Below are 14,471 nucleotides of genomic sequence, written 5' to 3'. Positions count from 1 at the left end.
ACTGGCAGCAGCAGTGTGCCGATGTTAAAAATGAGAGTACAAGCTTGGTAATGTTGTCTCCCTCCTGCTCCGCCATCAAAAAACCAGATGAGCATCTAGTCTTTGATGGGTCATTGCAGTCTGTAGTGCCATTGAACTTAAATAGAAAGTGATTTGTGTTATCTGTATCTGTACGATATTTTTCTTGGTATCTAGTTTTGTAATAGAAAAAAATAAAATAAAATAAAAGGCATTCATATGATGCAGGCTATAAACTGAAAGTAATAGCATATGCAGAAGAACATGGAAGCAGAGCAGTTGAGTGGCATTGCGGCCCTCCACCAACAGAAGAAAAACCATTCGTGATTGACGGGCCGGTAAAGAAAAACTGAAACAAAATGAGAAAGACTAAATGTGCAAATAGAGGACTGAATGCAAAATGGGGTGGGGGACTTCAGATAATGATTTTCAGGCATTTTAAAGGTCAGTTGGATTTTATAAACTAAGAATGTTTTTTAGTCTGCTTTGCAGTTTGATAATAAAATTGGTAAATCCTACAGGCTTGGCATCTCATAGTCTGTAACATATGGTATACAAAAATATAAACAAAACATAATAATACACACATACATGATGGCACAGAAAAGACATACATATTATTTTTTTATTTAGTTTATGCATGTTTCAGTTTATTTATTTTTTGTCTCTCATCTATGGTGGTATGTTGTGCTACAGGTATCTGCACATAAATAAGCAACTCAAATTTTGATGTTCACCAGGAAATGAGTTAAGGTGGTCAGTCACTGTGATTCCTTGTAGGTCTTTCACACAGTGGTGAAAACTTTATTTACTGTATTTTTTTGTTGTTCTAAAAGATGGGCCACTCTGTAATCTGCAGAGTGTGTTGACCATTATAGTTAACACACACATTGAAGCTGAGTATGATATTCCTGTGTCATTGGCTTTGTGTTCACATTTTCTGCCTATTGCTTGTGCCTTATGTGGCATTGTAGAATGAATAAAACACTGATATTTGATACATTTTAACTTACTTGGAATATAAAACAATATCTTAAGCTGGATGCAGCCAGCAGTTAAAGTTTTCTAGGAAGACTGATGTGGTGAATGTCAGTACAAATATCAGTATATGTATTAATGACACTGATGATCCTAGCTGTTTCCCATTCTTGCTCCAACTGGCTAATCGGTTTGTTTGTGGTGTCTTCACAGTTAACATCATCCCTATAATTAAGAACAGTGCTCAACTCACATCTCTACCTGAAGAGTCCTCTTTCTTTTAATCTGTCCCTTTCTTAAGTGTCCCAGCAAAACTTTTTAGCTTGTATAAGGGTGACACCTTCAATAATGAACCTCCTCCATCTGTCATTACTATAAACCATAGGTCTTTGGAGTGGTTTTTCCAAAGTCTGAAGGAATGTTCTGCCTGCAATTGCTCTCTTCATTTTATAAAGAAAAAATTACAATGAACTATTAAATATGTTGATTTTGCATAAATAAACGTATTGCATGAGTGCAATATTGTTCCCTTGTGCAAGACTTGTAGTGCTGCACAGAATAATAGTTACTGAACAACCAAATTATTATTGGAAATACTGATCACTTAACTTTATTTACTAGTTTGTCTGGTCAGGGCTCACTGAACCCATTGGACTTTTTTACAGAGATTTAGTGGATGCAGTTTTGTTACCACATGACAGTACAGAAATGACTGTCAACTCAAACAAAACCCTACTTACCTGGGACTGCACATCTGTGGGGATGAGCAGTACCTTACCCAACATGCTTAAAGTTGTACTAAGGCCTTCACAGACAGGTGTTACAATTTCCCCCCCTCCACCCCACACAGTCTACAATATAGCCTGCAAAATGATCTCTCATGCCATATCCACACATTACCGTAATCCTCTGAGCACCCCCTCATCCCCCAATAACAGCCCAGACTACAACAAATTAACCATGTCTTTTGGCAGAATTTTGACTGCTTATCATAAAGCCTAGAAAGAAGGAACATACTATTTATAATCTTTCCAGTCCTCACTCACTCTATGAATTATCGTAGTCCATTCTTATGCCACACCTACTCCCAACTCTTTGCTATAAGGATCAACCCTGCATGAAAGACAAAGTACAAGATATGTGTAATTGCCCCACACAGCACATCATTCCAGTCCCATCGCAAGCATGTCTTTTTCCATCCTGTTGGAGGCAAGGCAACCTGTGCAAGCAGTTATATCATCCGTTCTACTGAATGAATGGCCATTGCCATCCTTCTCCCCAATACCAGCTTGTCAACAGTACAAATATAATAACTGTCCTTACAACACGGCTTTCAATCTCGTCAGTTCTATTGGTCTCAGTTCCCACCAGCTACTGTCTGTCTTCACTCCTACCCCATGCCCCCCCCCCCCTCCCCCTCCTCCACATCATTCACTCTCGCCTCTCCACAGTCTTCCTCTGTTCTGTCTCCCCCTCTCAATCTACTCCTTCACCTCATTTATTAAGAATTGTGGTACAAACTTTACCTTACTTCTGCTCACAGTTTTATGCAGGGCATGTGATGTCCTAAACCCAATGCAATGAATCTGAAAAACGATTGATGCCTCTAGGCAGTCTGTGATATTGTCACTATGGCTACAAGTAATTATGCAGATACTTCTTTGACTGTTCTGTTTCTCTGTAAATAGCTACTGAGAAGTCAGAATGTAGTCTTTGGAATGGAACTCAAAGAATTGTGCTCCACAGCACAATAAAGGAGTGGTACTGAGCTGGCTGCAGGATCAGAGCTGTGATAAAGTCTCTGGTGTGTCATCATTTCTGCCTGTGGGCAGAAGATTTCCATATTTGCCAGTAGTAGGCAGAAGCAATTTAGTCCACAGTTGATAGTGCCCTCTTTGGCAGCTGGCAACACTATTGACGAATATGACATGCTAATGGATGTGGGTGCAGGAGCAGAAAGTAGTCCAGTTTTGTGAGTGCTGTGTGAAGGTGGCTGCTCACAACAGAGGTGCCAGGTCAGTGGTGTTCCTGTGTAGTGGTGATATTTGTGGTACACCTGTTAATCCTGGCACACGACAGTTTTATCATTAAATTTTTGTTGTGTTTCTGATTCCTCAATAAATAATAATGTTACATGACTCAATAGCCTGGTGCAAATCTTTTGATTGTACAATATGACTTGCGTGCCCCTGAGCCAACAGCACCGGTGTTCTCAGGTGGTCACCCATCCAACTACTAACATTTCTTAACTTTGGTGTTAGGGCAAGAACTGGTGTATCCAACGTGATAAGGCCATGGGAATTCTTCAGTAATATCAGGAAAATGAATTTTTAATATTTAATGGAACTGATTGTATTACCATTCAAGAAATACAATTAAAAGTGTTGTTTTGAGAGATTCTTTATGTGGGGGTGTTTACATAAAGTGTAATTTGTTATATATGTATTGTAAAATATAAATATTTGACTTTTGTATATGGAATATCATTCATGGGAAAGCACTGATAGAAAAGATACTCTTTCTACTTCCTTCACAATATATCATTAAGTGAAAGCATGGAAATAATGATTAAGGAGCCACAAAACCCACTAGTATAACATGAGCAACTAGGGTCAAACCCTTAACATCAGATATTAGATATTACAGTTGTGCAATGTCTTGTCAATGTCAAAATATTCTTGTCACGGCATGATGTTCTGTTGGTGGTTTGTGTGAATATCACCATTTGAAATTCATTGTGGAAAGTTTTGATGTGACACTCCATGATGTTCGGTGTGAGTTGACCTGTGGCTTGATTTTGATGCCACATTTCAGCAGCGAAGCCATCTGTATTTAGCACAGTGACTAAACTATTGCAAACTCACCTAGTTTGCATTCATACTCAAGAAATATTTACAAGGGAGAAAGTAGCTTTTCCACAGACTGCCTTTTCATGAACAAAAGAATGAAAGCAGTGTAAGTAATAGTCTTTCTTCATAATAAACCATAATTGAACCTCAATTGGAAGTTAATGCTCTTCATTTCGCGATTTGTTTAAGATGGCGGACAGTGCAGTGTATCGTATTGAGAACGCTCTTGTGATGATCGGGAAAGTGGCAGAAGAAGGAGGATATATGAAGAAGGAAATGAAGAACGACTTACTAGAGGTGGTGAGTGAAATAAGAAAATGTTTACAATATTTGAAAAACGAAACAAAAGCAAATAAGGTGGAGAATAGGAATCCTATAAGAGAGGTTAGGAACATCCAACAAGAGACGAGCGCAGGAGAAGACAGCTGCACTGGTGGACAACTAGCGACATCTATTGGAGAAACTCAGGAAACAGCACATAGCGGACAGTGGGCTGCTGGGCACCTAGCGACATCTATTGGCGAAATACAGGAAACAGCACATAGCGGACAGTGGACTGCTAGTCACGTGGCGACATCTATTGGTGAAACGCAGGAAACAGCACATAGCAGACAGAGACATCGCTGTGGGTAGCTTTCTGGAAAAAGCAAAAAAAGACGGAAATAAGACGGAAATGGGAGAACTGAGGCATAAAGTGGAGGTGATAACTGATTTCCTAAAAAACCAACTAGGGATATTAATACAAGAGCAAATAAAGAAAACTCTAGAAAAGGAAAGCCACCTAGACGCAGAGAAAACCAAAACTGATGGAAACAACATACAAACTAAATACAACAACAAAGTTAAACCAGAGGGAACGACAATATACAGAAACCCTCTTCTCCAGCAACAAAATCAGCTTCAAGTCCAAGTAAATGCAGATGAGCTACATAATAAAACCCGAAATCGGGTTAATGAACTAGAGGAACCGACTTGGAGTACTGTGGCAGGGAGGAGCTGGTACAGAAGAAACCAGAGTAATTCTAAAACCATAATGGGTACCAAAAAAGACGAAGAAATGCAAGCAGCAGAAACAACAGCATGGCTATACATCGGTAACTTAAAGAGAACCACCACAACTGCTACAGTAGTGAAATACCTTAACAAGAACGGAATACTGGGACAACTAGAATGTGAAGAACTGCGCACACTGGGCGACAAAAAAGCCTTCAAAGTAGGCATTCAGTTTGAAAAGCTACAAGTCACACAAGAACCAGAATTCTGGCCAGAAAACATAAAAGTACGTCGATTTCGTTTCCCAAGACGATCAATGGAAGAGGGAGCAGAGCTCAACTAAACTAAGAAGAAAACCAGAAGAGCAAGAAATAAATGCAGTCTTGTGGAATACAGAGGGAGTAAAAAGTGCTCTTAACCTAACACCAGCAGACATTCTGCAAAACTCGGACCTTGCAATTCTAACAGAAACCTTCCTGATAGACAGCTGGCAACATAAAGATTTCTATAATTATCACCTAATGGCAAAGAAGGGAGAAAGAGGACGACCCATGGGAGGAATATCTATCCTACTGAAACCCTGGATGACGCCCACCAAAAAAATCATAAAACAAGAAAATAGTATGCTAATAGAAGCGGCAAACATAAATATAATTGCAGCCTATTTTAAACCGCTCACAAATGCTGTAGAAATAATTGACGAAATAGTCACACTCATTAAACAATGCAACAGCAAACCCACCATTATTGCTGGCGATCTCAACTGCAGAATAGACACAGAAAACTATAAAACAAAACTAGTCGTTGAAACCCTAGAAGAAGATGGTTTCACCCTACTTAATGATAGACAGATACCTACATACATATGCCACAATGGGAAGAGCACCATTGATATCGCATTAACAAGAGGAGACATAGAAGGAAGTATTCAACCAATATGGCATGACTCCATTACTCCTATACGAAAGCACATTCCAATGAAGATAAAAATAAATATCGTCACGTCACCGCCAGCAAGAAAGACCCACCAAATCACACAAAGAAAAATTGATATAGAAAAATTAACAAACCAGCAAGAACAAGTAACACAAATAGAAACTTTCATAGAGGAAGGAGACCTTGAAAAAGCAACAGACCAAATAGAAGACCTCCTAAAAAATTCAGTGATACAAACAATCCCCAAAACAAGGACGGCCAAAAGATGGTTCGATGCTGAATGCTACAGCAAAAGGAACACTGTTCTAAAAACCCTCCACAGACTAAGAAACCAGCATGATGAGGAAGCACACAAACTGTACACAGAAGAGAGAAGAATCTACAAAAAACTAATAGAAGAGAAGAAAAAAGAATACATAGAAAGAGAGGCAAAAAGAGAAGCGGATGAAGCAGAGAAAGACCCATACATAGCAGTAAGACCAAGAAAAATGGCTCATACACCAAATATAGACCTGAAGGAATGGGAAGACCACTTCAGTAAGATACTGAACAAACGAGGACTCAAAACACCCCCAAAGGAAGAGAAACAACATCAAACTAAGGAAAAAGACAATACATGGGAACTCCTAAATGAAGATGACGTGACAGAAGTAATAAAAGCACTGAAGAACAAGAAAGCAACAGGACCTGATAATATATATAATGAACATATAAAAGATGCAAAAGAGGCCCTCCAACACATATGGACCAAACTGTTTAACAAATGCCTGGAACTTGGAAGAATTCCGACACAATGGAGACACTCGACAATTAAAGTTCTCTACAAAGGTAGAGGAGACCCAATGGACCCAAACAAGTACAGAGGTATAGCCCTGGAAAATACTCAATTCAAGACGTTTTCAAATATAATAACACAAAAAATCCAAGCCTCTGTGGACAGTCATCTCCCAGAATGACAAATGGGTTTCAGATCTGGAAGATCAACACTTACGGCAGTCAGGCTTCTTCTAAACAACATCCATGATGCGCTACAAAAGAAACAAATGTTCTACACGGTGTTCATAGACTTTACCAAAGCCTTTGACCTATTGGAAAGAGAGCTCATAGTCCGAAAACTGGAAAACACAGTGGGAGAAGATAGCATATGGGCAAGAATAGTCAAGTCAATCCTCGAATACAACTTAATTACAATATCAGACAACCTCTCTTTTTCGAACCCCATTCTGCAATCGAATGGAGTCTTACAGGGTGACCCAATGAGCCCTTTGCTGTACATTCTTGCCACTGAAGTAGTACTCCGAATTGGAGAAAATGAAGAAGATGTGTATGTATATGCATACGCTGACGACATAGCCATAGGATCAACAGATATACAGAAGCTGCAGAGAATCGTTGAGAAAATAGACAGATGGTGCAGTGAACACAAACTACACATAAACATAACAAAGACAGAAATGGTCATTTTCAGAAAAGGAGGCAAAACACCCAAGAATGCGGAAATCAGTATCAGAGGACAAAAAATAAAAATCTCATCAGACTTTAAATACCTAGGAGTGACATTGCAACCAACAGCCAAATGCTTCACAAAACATACAACAGAAAGCGCAGCCCAAGCAATAATAGCAATACAGGACATCAAAAACATCCACCTACTCAGTCTAGAAACAGCCATGAAATTATTCAACACAAAAATCTTACCAATCCTGGCCTATGGGATGGAGGTTATATGGGACCACCTGACAGAAAAAAATCTAGAAACACTAGAAAAGGTAAAATCGACCTATCTAAAAAGAGCACTAGGTCTCTCAAAGACAACAAGATCTAGACTAGTGTACCTGCTGGCGAGAGAGACATTCCTAATTGAAGACATCAGACTTCAATATATGATGCCACACACCAGGGCTTCCAGAAAGCAACTGAAGATCATGAAGGACAAACGAGAAAAAATATGGCCAGAGTTTTATGGCACCGAAGCAATGACGAACCGCTCATGGACAGCACCAAACTTCGAACAGCGACATGTCGTAACTAGACTTTCTATTCACGGCTTTCATCATCTAATCTGCAAAAACAAAACTTATCACGACCCAAACGCAACATGTGTATGTGAACTGTGTAACGAAACCTGTGAACGATATCACATAGAACTGTGCAGTAAAAGAGTGAAATCGATAAATGAATATGCAAAAATGTAAAATGTAAATGTAAAATGTTAAGCAAAGTAACTGTATAGGCTATTTGGCTGCATTTTATTAAATAAAAAAAAAATGCTCTTCATTTCTGTACATTTTACATGTGCCCCATGAGTTAAGTGAGTGTGGCTAATTGATAAAATCTGAAGCTCAGCCAGTAAGAACTGGGTTTGGATTTGTCAAAACCAAGCTTTCTCAGCTAGGACCTTAATGCCTCTGGTCCTCTTACTGTAACCTTTGTGAGCACAAGTTGTAACAGATCAAAGAAGGGCTGTCCTACATTTTCTTATACCAGTCATTATGCCAATATTATTTTTTCTTTTTTGATATGTATTCACTTGTAGAGCTTATAGGATAGGTACATGAAATAACTAATTTCTTATTCATGCTGTGCTTCACAAAACTTTATTATTTACAGGATAATTTTCAGTCTACTGATGATAATGGTGTATTTAGTTCTTAAGGAAACATTTTAATTAAGAAAATATTTATAATTTACAATACCTGTGGATCTTGCACATTTCAAAATTCCGTACTGCTAAAAAACAGTTTATTTCAAGTTTGGCATATCTCATTCAAAAACCCTTATTCTCCACTCTTCAACAAACATATTTTTTCCAAAAATGTAATATTTCAGGAGTTATTTATATCTAAAACCTTCATGTTTCAGAATGTTCCAATCTTAAGACCTAATTCTTCTCAAAATTCAGTGCTATAATTTTGTAGCTTCAATTTTTCTGTGTCCGAAGCTGACTATTTATTGTTAAATAACTTGTTATTTGCTAATTACTTCAATTAGAAAATTTTACTTTCTAAAAACTTTTAGATGACTTTGGGAATCCCATTTTGCATTAAATTGCTCTCCCACAAAATAATATCTATAATTTGCCATTTTCTAATTATACAGCAAGTAGTTACACAAACTTACTTCGTTGCCTATTGTATGTTTGTCCCCTTTAGAATTCCTGTCTTATATGTTAATAACTAAAATTTAATAGCTCAGTATTTTATCAATTTGTAATTTTACATAATATAGGTGTCTATTAATAGGTGCCATGGACAAAGCATGAGTCGGTCAGTGTTTAGCTATCATCAAGTAAAGTTACCACATGTCTGTCTGCAAAAGTTCATAGTGTCTCTCTAACATACACAGTTAACTTGTTAACCATTTCCACTTGTAAACTTTTTGAAAACTGAATCTTCCTGGTGGATTAAAAATGTACACCAGACCAGGCTCAAAGTTGGCATCTTCGCCTTTTGCAGAGAAGTGCTCTACTTGACGGAGCTATCCAAGCATGGCTCATGATCCTCTCTCACAGCTTCACGTTTAGAAAATTCAAGTAGATGTGACTTACTGATCTGTGCTGAGATGTGTACGTCATATAGTTTAGATAGTTGACCATTGAAATTAGTTGTGTGTTAATAAGTGTGTGTGTGTGTGTTTTTTAAGAAATGAAAAGTAAAAGTGTTGTGCATCATTTAATTATGGTTCACTACCATCAATGACCACAGGAAGGAGCTTAACGCAGGCAGTCTTCAAGACTTACAAGCCAAAGGTGTTAGGATCAGGTTGGTAAGTTACAGTTATGCTTCCATTTTTGTACTTATGAGAACATTTAAATGACTTGTCTTAATTTATCTCCACATTTCTCTATGAGGCTAGTAGTTTGTGTGATGCAATTTAACAGTTTCTCTAGCATACTTAGCTTTCTTCTGTACACTTCTGCCTTCAGTAATGTCATATATAAAACTCTGATGGGGTTAGATTTGTAACACTTGTTATCAGATATTGGTAATACTGTGGCCAAACCACTAATTAGCATGGTTGAAATGGCGTCTCACATAAATAGTAGAGTGTGGGGGCTCCATCATGCTGAAAATGTATTGTATCCCACATGGCCAACAGAAAGTCCTCTAGTTCAACTAATGTTTTTTTCCAAAAAATTACTTGTTTTTTTTTTGTCTTTGCCAAAATAACAGATCTTATTTACAAAGCTTCAGGTGATCATGTGCACCACATAGTGGCGGATACATAAACTTGGAAACTTGTTTTCAATATACATTGTGGTACTGGTTCTGTTCTGTGTAAGCGTTTCCACCAATAAACATTATTAACAAAAGCAAATCAGCGCCAAACCCAACTCGTGAAATATTGCATTCAGTGTGAAGATGATGTACACACTATTTGACTTCCTCTTTTAGATAAAACATGCAATGTGTGCCCTTCCACTGTTATGCAATATGATGAAAAGCCCTTAGGTATCTCTCTGGGTGGCAGTGTTGAGATGTCGTTATGTTCCAAGGCGTCTCATACTCATCATCTTAAAAACCCGAGAGCTTCTAATCAGTAGTATATATTGGAAAAGTCTGCATTCACACATTTATGCAATGTGTTATAAAACTCTACGTATACACAATGATCTGAATTTCGATGTGTTGGGAAAGTGTCAACCATATTCTTCAGCAGCAATGGGAGTGATGTTATTGTATACCATATCTACATACTTGCATTAGAGAATATATGTGATGTTTTAGGGACAACTTTGAAATACTTTCCTGATACTTCATTCTGAGACACTTGCACTCATAAAGATTCTACAAACAACACTAGAGTGAAACTAAACAGTTTGGTTTCAAGGCACAAATATTTTGTACCAAGGCACAAATATTTTGTACCAAGAGCAAACCACATAACTGATGGAAAATTATAAAAATATGTTTCCTATTTCAAAAATAAATTTGGAATAGAGCACATAGTTACAAAACATTTTTGATCATTCTTCTCACATTCAAGAACATAATAATATGAAAAGGATAGATTGCTACTCACCACATAGAGGAGACACTGAGTGGCAGACAAGTACACTGAAAGAAAGACACACACACACACACACACACACACACACACACACACACACACACGGCCACTGTCAACTCCTGGCACTAAGGCCCGACTGCTGCTGCGTCTGAGTTGAGCAGCTATATTTTTGGTAGGGCGGGTAGTAGGGGAGGGGAAGGGATAGGATGATGGGCGAGAAGTGATAAAAGATGCTACTGCTTCCTGGGAAGCATGCAGGGACGTGGGTGGGGACCAGATAGTGGGTATTAGGTGTGGCATCAGGACAGCAGGTGACAAGGGAGACAAGGCATAGGAGATAAGTGTATTGTAAGTGGGCATGAGCACTAACAAGCTATCTGTCCTCATCAATTGCCACTGCCAAACTATTGCCAAGAGACATCTGGACCACTCAGTTGCCGAGCATGTGACTCGTGATGTGCTTGATTTCAGTGAATGATTGATAGCCTGTGCAGTCTGAATTCTTCCAACCAATTCCAGCTTTCTGAATTGCACAAATGAGAAATCTTGTTGCAATGTATCCTTCTTTCTTGTAACTACCCTTGCTTCAGTCTTCACTAGTCCCTATCCTCCATCTACCTATCCCCTTCCCAGCTTCCAATCCAGCCCTACACATGCCTTCTATCCCACCAGTACACCTGCATAGTGCTTTGCCCTTCTCTACTTCCTTCTCTCCTCATGCCCAAAAAAATAATCATCTGTACAGCCTCCAGATACTGCACTTCGCAGCCTACCATCCAGTCCCCCCCCCCCCCCCCCCCCCCCCCCCGCGCGCGTGTGTGTGTGTGTGTGTGTGTGTGTGTGTGTGTGTGTGTGTGTGTGTGTGTGTGCGTGTGTGTGCGCGCGCGCGCGTGCAAATGTGTTTTGTTTTTTCTGTGACTGGTGAAGGACTTGATCTGATAGCTAATAGTGCCTAGCAGTCTTTTTTCCAGTGTTCCTCTCTGCCACTCAAAGCTACTTCTAGTGGCAATGTATCCTTTTCATATTATTGTTATGCCATCCTAGATTCTCCACTGTTTGAACATCCAGTGATATTAAACTTTCCTCTTGAAACAACCAGAATAGCTAGAAATGAAGGATAGTGAAGAAATATATTCAAGTTTAAACAAGTGAAAGTACAGGAATACTTCAGTACTGACTAGGAAAACATAGTCACAAAGTCAACTATCTAAAAGTTTATTGACCATGATGACCACAAAATGGAAAAATGAAGTCTAGAACAATAAATTCAGTCTTACAAAACTGCTTTCCTGAAGATCACAACACAGTTCATAAGTTTGATTGCTGCATAGATTTTAGAATGGTGGATATAAAATTAAGTGAACGTGGAACTGAAAAACAGCTCAGATCCAAAGCTAGGTGGTATCCCCTTTGGATTCTACAGGGTGTTCCATTTATTTGGTGACTGCCTGTGCGATGCAATAGATGGCGGGCAGTGAGCACTCTGTTACCTGGTGATCAAATGCCATGTCGTCCATCTACTGCTGCAGTATGAAATGACTACATTTAAATATAAGCAAAGAAATTTTTACTCACCCATTCATGCAAGGAGATGCTGGAACTATCTGCCATTATTTTCCTCATGTTTCTGACATTTAGTCAAGAAATTATTAATCACATGAAGTAATTTCCTCCGAGATATTGAATTAATTGATTCACAGATATTATCCTAGGGTTCCTCTATTGTGTGAGGATTTTTTGCGTACTCTTTGTCCTTCAGTGAATTCCACAAATAAATTTGCATCCATTTACATAAAGATTTTTAGCAGACCTGATATTGTTATTAATCACTTTTTCATTGAACACATTGTGAATTCCATGCAAAGAAACATTGGCTGTACGAGTCCTTGCTGAATCCTGTTGAAGAAATGCAAAGCTTCATTCTCTTTCATTCAGTTCATTAGAAAATGGTCACAAAATGTTTTGCTCATCATCAAAATTATAAAAGTTATCAGGATGGAGTACTAAACATAATGCCCCAAAATAAGTTCAGCGTAATACCCTCAAGTTCATCCAAATTAAGCCTAAATCTCTGTTTTAAAACATCTGGTGCAGTGCGAATTAGGGCTACCTGCTCTTCACGTATCAAGTCTGTGTCTGGCACTTGTGGCCAAACAAACTTCTTCCCCTGTTTTTGAAGATATTTGAGATTATACATCACACCTGAACCACTGCTTAAACCACAAACACTTATAATTTGAGCAATGTGTGGCTGACATTTGTTTTTATTTGTTGTAGGTACATTAACAATCACAAATGAACCTTCATCTATATACTGACAGTTAATGTTTGTGTTTGCGAGTTCTACACTGTCACCGTCATCAGAACTGTTTAATAGGTTATGTTCAGAAGGGTGCTGATCTCTTGTATCATTGGTTTTCAGGGCTTCCGCATGCTCATCTATGCTGAGTTCCTCTGCATTATCACAGTCTGAGCTATCCATAAACAAAATATCTGAGATGTTCACAGATTCAGCATCTGATGACATGCTGCTTTCTCATGCACATCTCCTTTTCTGTCCTTTGTTTATTCTGTCCTCAGTCGTTTTGGCATCAGAGCTTGAGGAAGCATCAATATCCTGTGGTGGTATTCCCTGTCCTGGGGGTGCATTTGTTGTTCTCCACCTTTATTAGCATTACCAGAATTGCCCTCACCTCCATGTCTTATGTTTTGCAGGATTTTCACAACACAATAGGAGAAATAGTATCTAAACACTTAGAGGGATTATCAGGCAAGTGTTCAATCACTTTATCTAGGTTAAAGGGTACAATCCCACATTTCTTGAAGCCCACAATCAAATTTTGGGATACTGATTCATTGTCTCCTTGCTTCGCACAAAGAATTTTCAAAAGCTTGGGAAAGCTCTCCTTATTGATTGCTTGTGACTTCCTCCTTTGCCTTTTTTTTATTTTTCAAGGATCTGCCTCCAATACTTCTTCAAAGAACCATAAAATGCTACATCTAGTGGTTGACACAAATGTGTTGCATTCTTGGGAAGGCATATGAAGACAATGTTGTGATCCTTTGCTAATTGTAACACTTGTGATGAGAAATGACTGGAAAGATTGTCAGCTTTGAAAGCAATGTGACTGTCAAACTTTCTTAGATGTGGGATGAATAAATTTTGAAACCAGTCACAAAATATGTTTGCATCAAACCAACCAGATCGGTTTCTATTGTACCGAGCAAATTTTGGTCCACTTTCTGTCCAAGAGTCCCACATGTGTTCAGCTTTGTACACCACATAATGTGGAAGAATGTGCCCTGATGCCGATCCACAAAACATAACTGACACTTGATTTTATAAGAGTCCTTCACACGTTCTGCATACTTAACACCTGGATTGTTGTGTAAGTTTGTCTCATCATAACTGAAGATCTACAAGGTGGTATCATATCAGTGGAATTTCTTACTGTTGATGAGACTTAGACTTACAGATGATCAAAATACTCTTGAAGTGAACTTGCAGTAATTTCTGCCTTTGAAGTCTTCAAGTTTTTGCATTTCTGATGGGATAAGAGGTCCTTATGATGCTTCATAAAACTGCAGGCCCATTCAACACCAGGTGTATTGGTTGGACCAAACTGAGATACTTTTTTCCCTCTTGTTTCTAAATATAGCTTTCCCAAATATTGCAAGTCTTGCACA

This window comes from Schistocerca cancellata, chromosome 5 (assembly GCF_023864275.1).
Source record: "Schistocerca cancellata isolate TAMUIC-IGC-003103 chromosome 5, iqSchCanc2.1, whole genome shotgun sequence".
Taxonomy (NCBI): domain Eukaryota; kingdom Metazoa; phylum Arthropoda; class Insecta; order Orthoptera; family Acrididae; genus Schistocerca; species Schistocerca cancellata.
The sequence above is the reverse complement of the archived record's forward strand: the minus strand, read 5'-3'. Positions refer to the sequence as shown.